At 53.8% G+C, this 9,076-nt stretch overlaps 1 long non-coding RNA gene across 2 annotated transcripts; it reads left to right on the plus strand.

The window, feature by feature from the left end:
- The first annotated feature begins 3,411 nt into the window (after positions 1-3,411).
- LOC109503294 lies at positions 3,412-7,935 on the plus strand. 2 transcript variants are annotated; one of them, XR_002162189.3, is made up of 5 exons: positions 3,412-3,660; positions 4,024-4,116; positions 4,560-4,663; positions 5,275-5,649; positions 6,913-7,935. It is a non-coding gene; the product is annotated as an uncharacterized LOC109503294 (long non-coding RNA). The 2 variants fall into 2 exon arrangements; XR_006584769.1 differs by having other exon boundaries at positions 4,024-4,663.
- The last annotated feature ends 1,141 nt before the right edge of the window (positions 7,936-9,076 follow it).

Consider the following 9,076-nt stretch of genomic DNA (forward strand, 5'->3'; position numbering starts at 1 on the left):
CCATCCATCCACATACCCATCCATTCACTCATCTATCCATCTATCCTTCCATTCCCTACCCAGTGCTGACTTTTCCAGGCCCGTGTTAAGTCCCCGGGTCACTCAGATGAACTTAGGCCTACCTCCAGTTCCCATCCCTCCCTGTCCCCAGTGCTTAACCGAGCTCCTGGAGTTCCTGGTTCCCACCAGGCAGGGCCAGGGGTCTGCAGGTCAAGAGGTGGGCGGGCCAGCATTCCTCAGGCTTGAGTCAAAGAGGTAAACTGTCAAACCAAGCAGCCCCCTCCCTCAAAAAAACATAATTCCCAGCCAGGCAGCCAAGAATGTACCTGAAAGGGCGTGATTTCTTGGCTTCCTCCCTCCAGAAGTACCCTTTGTACCTTTATTGAAATGAGAAAAATGCAGAGCATTCTTGAGCTGCTGTGGCCTCGGGGGAAGTCTTGTGCAGACTGGCAGGGGTGAGGCTGCTAATCACCTGTGCCTGGGGCAAGGAGTCCTCCTCCGGCTGGTTCCCAGGCTTTGGAGGAGGGAGGGGGCAGCATCAGTGGAGGGGACCGCCCTACTTTGAATGCGAGCTACTAAGAAACCGGACTAAGAGCAAGGGAATGAAGGTGAAGGGGGCAAGGCACCAGCTGCACCCTGCTTGCGACACTGCCTGTGCCTTATGCCTGCAGATGACACCCGTCACACATGTTCTCTCTGCTTTCTCAGTACCAAAGTCTCCATGACAGTAAGACTCTGTTCTTGAAGCCTTTGTAACTCCAAGGGCAAGCACAGCTCCTGGCACATTAGCAGGATCTCAAGACTTTTCTAAGAGACGGATAGATGATGGGTGATGGATAATGGAGGATGGACAGATGGATGATGGAGGAATGTTGAAAAGTGGGTGGATGATGGATAATGGAAAATGAATGATGAATGACAGTGGATGGATGGCTGGATGGATGAATGCATGCTGGGTGGATGGATGGATAGAATTATGGATGGTGGATGGCTGGGTGAATGGATGGGTGGATGGGTAGATGGGTTGATGGATGGGTGGGAGGATGGATGGATGGCTGGCTGGATAGATGCATGCTGGGTGGATGGATGGATGGAATGATGGATGGATGGGTGAATGGATGGGTGGATGGATGGGTGAATGGATGGCTGGCTGGATGGATGAATGCATGCTGGGTGGATGGATGGATGGAATGATGGATGGATGGGTGAATGGATGGGTGGATGGGTAGATGGGTAGATGGGCTGATGGATGGGTGGGAGGATGGCTGGCTGGCTGGCTGGATAGATGCATGCTGGGTGGATGGATGGATGGAATGATGGATGGATGGGTGAATGGATGGGTGGATGGGTAGATGGGTAGATGGGTTGATGGATGGGTGGGAGGATGGATGGATGGGTGAATGGATGGGTGGATGGATGGGTGAATGGATGGCTGGCTGCTGGATGAATGCATGCTGGGTGGATGGATGGATGGAATGATGGATGGATGGGTGAATGGATGGGTGGATGGGTAGATGGGTAGATGGGTTGATGGATGGGTGGGAGGATGGATGGATGGGTGAATGGATGGGTGGATGGATGGGTGAATGGCTGGCTGGCTGGCTGGATGAATGCATGCTGGGTGGATGGATGGATGGAATGATGGATGGATGGGTGAATGGATGGGTGGATGGGTAGATGGGTAGATGGGCTGATGGATGAGTGGGAGGATGGCTGGCTGGCTGGCTGGATAGATGCATGCTGGGTGGATGGATGGATGGAATGATGGATGGATGGGTGAATGGATGGGTGGATGGATGGGTGAATGGATGGATGGCTGGATGGATGAATGCATGCTGGGTGGAGGGATCGGTGGATAGGCGGATGGAAAACTGAACAGAATTCTGGGATATAAGGAACAGATTTGGGATCCTTCCAAAGTCCCCAATGTAGCAGGCGATTCAAAAGCATGCTTAAAAAGGCCAAGCTTAACTGTGTGGGCAGGAGCCACCCTTTGTGCCCTACACAAGCAGTACACCCAGGACTTTTGGGCCAGCCCTGAATCTTCAGGAGTCATAGGGCTTGGGCAGACAGGTGCAGACTGGGGAGACCAATGGCCAGGGGAGAAAGGAGTAGTTCTGCTGCATCCTTCCCCTGAAATCAGGCCAAGTGGCCCCAGCCGGGTTTGCACCCCTGGGGAGATCCTCACCTGGGACCTGCCTCTTCCCTTGTGATGGGGTTTCAGGTGGCCCCATCACACCTGTCCTTATACTGGCATCTTTCTTCTGGCTGAATCATAGCAGAAGGTTGTGATTACATTTTTATCTTACAAGGGACATAAAACCGAGGCATTGAGAACATGCCTTTCAAGCTGTGGCATGATTTACAAGCTGCCAGGGAAGCTCTCGGAGCTGGGGGACGGGGTCACTCATTGCATGTTGCTGCTGGAAGGAGCCCCCTTCCCAGTGGTGGGTTCTCTGTGGGGTGCACGGGGAGCAGAAAGCCGAGAGGTGAAGAAGGAGGACGGTGACCACTGCCCGGCTGGGCCAGGCTCCCAGGCCAGGCCAGCTACAGTCTGAGTCAGGTCAGGGTGCTGCTCCTTCCTTCCTGTTGAGACTCTGATACCCCCACCCTCCCCCAGTCCCCTTTCCTGTCCTGTCTGGCCTAAAAGCATCTTTGTTTAAGCAGAGGGGGCTTTCGCTGGAATCAGATGAACCTGAGCCACAGGGCTCTCCTCTGCACAGCCGAGAGGAGTGCGCAGGGCTTCTGGGAGCCAGAGAGTGTTGTAGACAGGGAGAGAAGGCTGCGAGGTATTCTGTAGAGGCTGTGTTTAGACAACAGGTTTGAGCAATGGGAATTGATCAAGGCAAAAGGGCCTACAGGGACGGCCTGACTGAATACAGACCGGCCCATTTCACAATATCCACAAGTCCTATGGGTTACTTACAACGGGGCACAGTTATCAAAAAAGGGAAGGTTCCAAGACTTCCTCACCTTCCTGCTTTAAAAACAGCCCCACCCACTGCCTCCTTGCGGACAGTTCCTCCTCTGCTGTCCTGCCCGCTGCTCCCCGGCCAAGCGTTCTAGAAACTTCTGCCTCCTTTGTTGTGCCTGGGGCAAATCCTTTCACACACACTCCCCACCCCCCCCCCCGCCTGCCCCCCATGCCACTGGCTCCCACCTGATCGTCACCCCACATTTGGGGGCCCCCACCTGATCCACACTTTCTAGGTGGGCGTTTCTCCAAGTTGCCTGGACAGACTGCAGAGGGGAGGCATCTGAGCGTCCACAGCTCCAGTAACTTCTTGTGATTTGTCTGCATTCTGAATATGCATTCACATTTGCACCTCATTTTTATTTAATCATTTTGTATTCTTTTCCTTAAAGGGCACCTCCAGTTTGTAGCAACTTGAGTCCTACGAAGCCTGGGCGTGGGTGAGGGTGGGCCCTCAGTTCAGCCACCAGTGTCCCTCTAAGAAGAGGGCAACTGGGCGCAGACATGAGGGAGAAGGCCGTGTGAAGGCGGAGGCGGGGACCGGGTGACACATCTCCAAGCCGACGAGGGCCGAGGATTGCCAGCAAATACCAGAAGCTGGGAGAGGCCTGGATTCGCCCTCAGAGCCACCAGAACCAACCCTGCAGGCGGCCGCCTGGATTTCTGGCCTCCGGAACTGAGCGAGCGTACAGTTCTGAGACTTTTAGTCCCCCAGCTTGTGGTGCTAGGCCTTGAACGCCTTTTTAGTGGGGGGGGGGGGGGGAAGGATGGATCTATGGAAATGAAATCAAATCCCAGCTTTTAGGGGAAATGATTTAGACTGCGCAGCTGGCCGCTGGGGTTGATAGTTTTGACTCTCACCCCTCGGTTGTAAACGGCGATCAGCGGGCTTTTTGCTACTGATTACGCAACAGTCCCAGTCGGGAGGAGGGGGAAGGCTAAGATCCTGTCAACGCAGCCTCCAGCCCCTCGCGCTTCGGCTGCTCCAGGAGCCCCGATGATGGAAAACTCTGTTGTTGTTGTTGTTGTTGTTTTCTTTTCAATCACAGTGGCCTGGATTGCTCACCGTCTCTTAGAGGGTGTCTCAAGAGGAGACCAACATGTTGCCTCACAAAGTCCTTAGGAGCCCCGCGCAGAGCCTCGTGAGTCACTCCAGGGTTTTGGGAGGTGAATGGCCGGTGAGCCGGCTTCTCAGGAAGATTAGCCACAAGTCGTGGCTGCGCTTGCCGGGCCGGCCGGTGCAGAACTGACTCACGTGGGCCAGGAAGCAGGCAGAGAGCCTGACAACAGCTCGGAAGGCCCCGGGCCCGCTGTCTTCCCATGTGCGGGGCGGGGGGCGGGGGAGGGGGTGCGTCTCCCCATTTGGTCATTTCTGTTTGTTGTTGAATAGGGTGGACACTATTTCAATGGGGACATTTTATACATAGGTATATATCAGAGCATATGCTCATCTCTCTGTCCCTTTCCCCCTCTCTATATACGTACACACACACACACACACACACACACACACAGAGTATGTAGCTATACGTTGCATGCACTATAGATACAGTATAATGAGTGGGAAGAAACTGATGGTTTTCAGATTTTTAAAGCCGGAGAGACTTCTTTATGGTGAAATCTCGGCATACGTAGAAGAATGTGCAAAGAACCAAAAAAGCAGGGCTCCGTGAAGGATCCCAAAGTCAGGTAAAGCCTCCGTGACCCTCCCACAGCAGCTCCTGCGGGAATCCTTCCCCAGGGCCTTGAGAAAAAGAAACACCTCCTATTGAGGGAGGTGTGCTTAGGTGGTAATTATGACCAGGAAGTCGTTACAGCCACAGATGGGTGGTGGAAAGCAGGAAAGTGGGGGGGGGGGTAACTCAGGGTGGGGGAGGGGCTCAGGCAGCCAGGACCTTGCCGGCCCCCAGAATTGCCCCTGTGTCCCCCGCCCCAGATGTCTCCATGGTGTTCTGGCCAGCAGTGCTGTGTCCCCGTTCATGGCTACAGAGTATTGCACTGTATGAATGCACCACAACGTATCTGTTCCGTGAATGCCCTTCTGGGTTGTTTGAAGTTTGGCTCTGTTACAAATAGATGGCCGTGAACGTCAATGCCTTCTCTCCACCCCAGCGAGGGTGCACTGTCTACCCAATTTCCAGCCCTGCCTACCAGACCTTTTCCTCCCCAGAAGGCATATGCCTGATGCAATTCGTAGGGATCAGCCTATGATCTCAGGGTCCATAAAGGGCCCGGTCTTTGCTTGGGCAGTTTCTTATCTGGATGACCAACCCCAACTTCCCCCCTCTTTTCTCCTCCAGATCTTGTGAATTCTCTTACCCTGCCATAACCCACATCCTCCAGGAAGCCTTCCAGGGTTGCCCCAACCCTGTGCCTCCTCTGTCCTGTGCTCTCAGTGCCCTGAATCCGTATCTTGACTCCCAGTCCCCACTCTGTGTGTGGTAAACAGGTATGTATTCACAGAAATTCACAGAAAGCCTCAAGCTTTCTGGACGGCACTTTGTCCCCTTTCTCTCAAAGGTAAATATGCTCACACTCCCTGGCTGGGCACTCCCGTTCCTGGAAACTGTCCTCCAGAAATGCTACCCAGAGTGCTTCAAGATGAATGGGCCAGAATGTTCGTTCCAGTGCTGAGCGGAAGCACACAGCACTGCAAGTCGTCTAAACGTCTATGGGTAAGAGAACAGTGGCACATGCGTTCGATAGAATATTCCGCAGCCATTACAGATCTGACGAAAAGACGTGCAGGGAATATAGTTAATGGGAAAGCCAGTTGTGGTACATGTTTCATGCCCCACAACTGGGAGGACACATGTTGGCTGTGTTCACTTTGCCTTCAGAAAGTAGGGTTGGCAGGTGGGGGACCTCCCACTGCTTCCTCTATGGGGTCTGTGTTGTTCCAACTGTCTGGTAAGCCTGAAGTTGCTTTTGTAATTAAAAAAATAGTAATAATATATTTAAAAATGTTTTTATTTATTTTTGAGAGAGAGAGAGAGAGACAGCACAATCTTGGGAGGGACAGAGACAGAGGAGGACAGAGGATCTGAAAGGGTCTCTGAGCTGTCAACACAGAGCTCAACACAGGACTTGAACTCACAAACCATGAGATTGGGACCTGAGCCAAAGTCAGAGGCTCAACCGACTGAAGGCAACCAGGTGACCCCCAATAATACATTTTTAAATGAAGACATAAAACTATCAAAACTTGTAGAATGTACACCAAGTGTGAGCCCTAATGTAAACTATGGACCGTAGTTAATAATAACGTATCAAAATTGATTCATCAATTGCAACAAAGAGACCTCACTAATGAAGATGTTAGTAATGGGGGACACTGTGCCCCGGGGTATATAGGAATACTATACATCTATGTGATTTCTCTGTAAACCTAAAACTTCTAAAATATAGTTTCTTGGGGCCCCTGGGTGGCTCAGTCAGCTGAGTGTCCGACTTCAGCTCAGGTCCTGATCTCGCGGTTTGTGGGTTCAAGCCCCGCGTCGGGCTCTGCGCTGACAGCTCAGAGCCTGGAGCCTGCTTTGGATTCTGTGTCCCCCTCTCTCTCCCTGCCTCTCCCCCACTTGTTCTCTGTCTCTCTCTCAAAAGTAAATAAAATGTAAAAAAAATTTTTTTTAATTAAAAAAATAAAATATAGTTTCCTTCAGAAAGAAAGAAATAAGGGAAAGAAGGAAAGGAAGGGAGGGAGGAAAGAAGGAAGGAAAGGAAGAAAGAAAGAAAGAAAGAAAGAAAGAAAGAAAGAAAGAAAGAAAGAAAGAAAAGAAAAGAAAGAAAGGGAGGAAGGGAGGGAAGGAAAGGAAAGAAAGAGAGAAAGAAAGAAAGAAAGAAAGAAAGAAAGAAAGAAAGAAAGAAACCAATTAGTGGATACTTGGAATAGAGCCGGGATTGACCGACAAGCTTTTTTTCTGTTTGGGGCCGGACAGTGAGTAATTCGGGCTTTGGAAGTCACGGCTACTCAGATTTGCTATCGTCCTGCAAAAGCAGCCAGGGGCAATACGTGAGTGAGTGAGCAAGCCAGCCGCTGTGTTCCAATAAAACTTTATTCACAAAAGCGGGCCGTGGGCCGGAGCTGGAGCCTGCGGCCCTCAGCGTGGAAACAGAAAAGGGTCCTCACGGTCGGAGGAGGAGGAGGAGGCTGAGGGGCTGCCCACTCACCCCGGACGGGCGGCAAACCCAGGTTCTTGGCCGTCGCACGCGGCCCTTCCCAGGATCGGAATGGATTCCAAAGACTGATTTCATGTCAGTTCAGTTTCGCGCGGCCTGACCCCGAAGAGCGGAGGGTCACCGGTAGCTGGAGACACGGGGAGAGCTGGGGCTGGCCATCCAGCTGGAGGAGCTTCTCCGACGACGGCCTGCCTGCTTCCTCAGCTCCGGGGCTCCTGCACACGCAGCCCCACGGCCCCCACGCACCCCTGCCTCTGCACCTGCTGTCTTTCTCCGAGAAGCTCGCAAGCGCGGTTGCCAAGGTCAGCTCAGAGATCTAGCGCTCTCACTTCCCAAGAAAGATGACAAAGGGAAATCACGCGATGTTCTTTCGGCAAGTTGTGAGGTTGTGGTGGGCGGAGAGGAGAACGGTGGCCGTGCTCACCCCAAGCCGTGCGGCCCTGCCCCGGAGTGGGACGGCGAATGAACAGACACGGCCACGCAGGGAATTTGTCCCCTCTGGCCGGAAGGGCCCGATGCGCTGGAGGTGCGGCCGCTGACCCTGTGTCGTGCCTTCGGCAGCCCTGTGAGTTAGGATAGGAGTCCCATTTTGCAGATGGAGGCACATGAGGCTCCAAGCAACTTTTCGAGAAACGATACCTTTAAAATGGCCGAAGGCCGAGGGGCGCCTGGGTGGCTCAGTCGGTTAAGCGTCCAACTTGGGCTCCAGTTATGGTCTCACAGTTCGTGAGAGCCTGCGTCGGGCTCTGGGCTGACAGTGGGGAGCTTGCTTGGGATTCTCTCTCTCCCTCTCTCTCCCTCTCTCTCTCTCTCTCTCTGCCCTTCCCCTGCATGCTCTCTCTCCCTAAATAAATAAATAAGCTTTAAAATAAAATACAACAACGGAGTACAATGAAACTGCTGAAGGCTGGAGCTGACCCAATCCACGGCCCCCACGTTTCACCACCTTGAGCCCCAAGCCCTGCGAGACCCTGTCCGGCATCACGTTACGTCAACCTCAGGAAGGTGCTTTTGCGGTTTCGTCAGACTCAGGCAGTGACACTGGTCGATGTTTCCAGGTTATATTCTGGGGCGGGGGCTTTGGCAAAGCTCCCAGGTGACAGGAGCCAAGTCTGCCCGTCCCTGTCGCCTTCTTCTTCCTCTCCTGGTGCCTTTGCCCGCGTCCACGTGCGTGTTACACCAGCCGTGACTTAGGATGTACGTGTGTGGGTCACCACCCCACGGGCGGGCCTGATTCAGGGCCGCCGAGAGACAGCACTGAAGCTGCCCACGCCCGCCGGGCCGTGAGGAAGACCAGAGAGGGCCTCTCCCCGGTCCCAACTCACACCTGACGTGCCGGGAAGGGCCGCTCCGGAGGGGGGCTGATGGTGGAAGGCTCACCGTCACCTGTGCCCACCCAGCCCGCCATTGCTGTCTCTCGAATGGCCACCCTCTGAGAGCACTGGACCCGGTGCCGCAATGCCCGTCCCAGCCAGGCAGCGTGGGCAGCAGCCCCCGACGCGGAGCGATCACCGCACCCATGCTCGGCTCTCGTCCGCTGCGCAGAATGAACATGTCTAGCACCTGCTTCTCTCGTCTCCACTCTGCCACGTGGGCGCTGGGTCGAACAGCATCCTCCCAGAACTCCTGTCCATCCAGAACCCAGGGACGTGTCCTTGATTGGAAAGTAGGGTGCTTGCAGAGGTAAGCAGTTAAATTCACACGAGGTCATAGAGCATCAAGGTCGGCCCTAACTCCAATATGGCTGGTTTCCTTATAAAAAGAGGAGAGAGGGGTGCCTGGGTGGCTCAGTTGGATAAGCGTCCGACTTTGGCTCAGGTCATGATCTCACGGTTCGTGGGTTCGAGCCCCGTGTCGGGCTCGGTGCTGACAGCTCAGAGCCTGGAGCCTGCTTCGGATTCTGTGTCTCCCTCTCCCTCTGCC

The sequence above is a fragment of the Felis catus genome, chromosome C2 (genome assembly GCF_018350175.1).
Source record: "Felis catus isolate Fca126 chromosome C2, F.catus_Fca126_mat1.0, whole genome shotgun sequence".
NCBI classification, from domain to species: Eukaryota; Metazoa; Chordata; class Mammalia; order Carnivora; family Felidae; genus Felis; species Felis catus.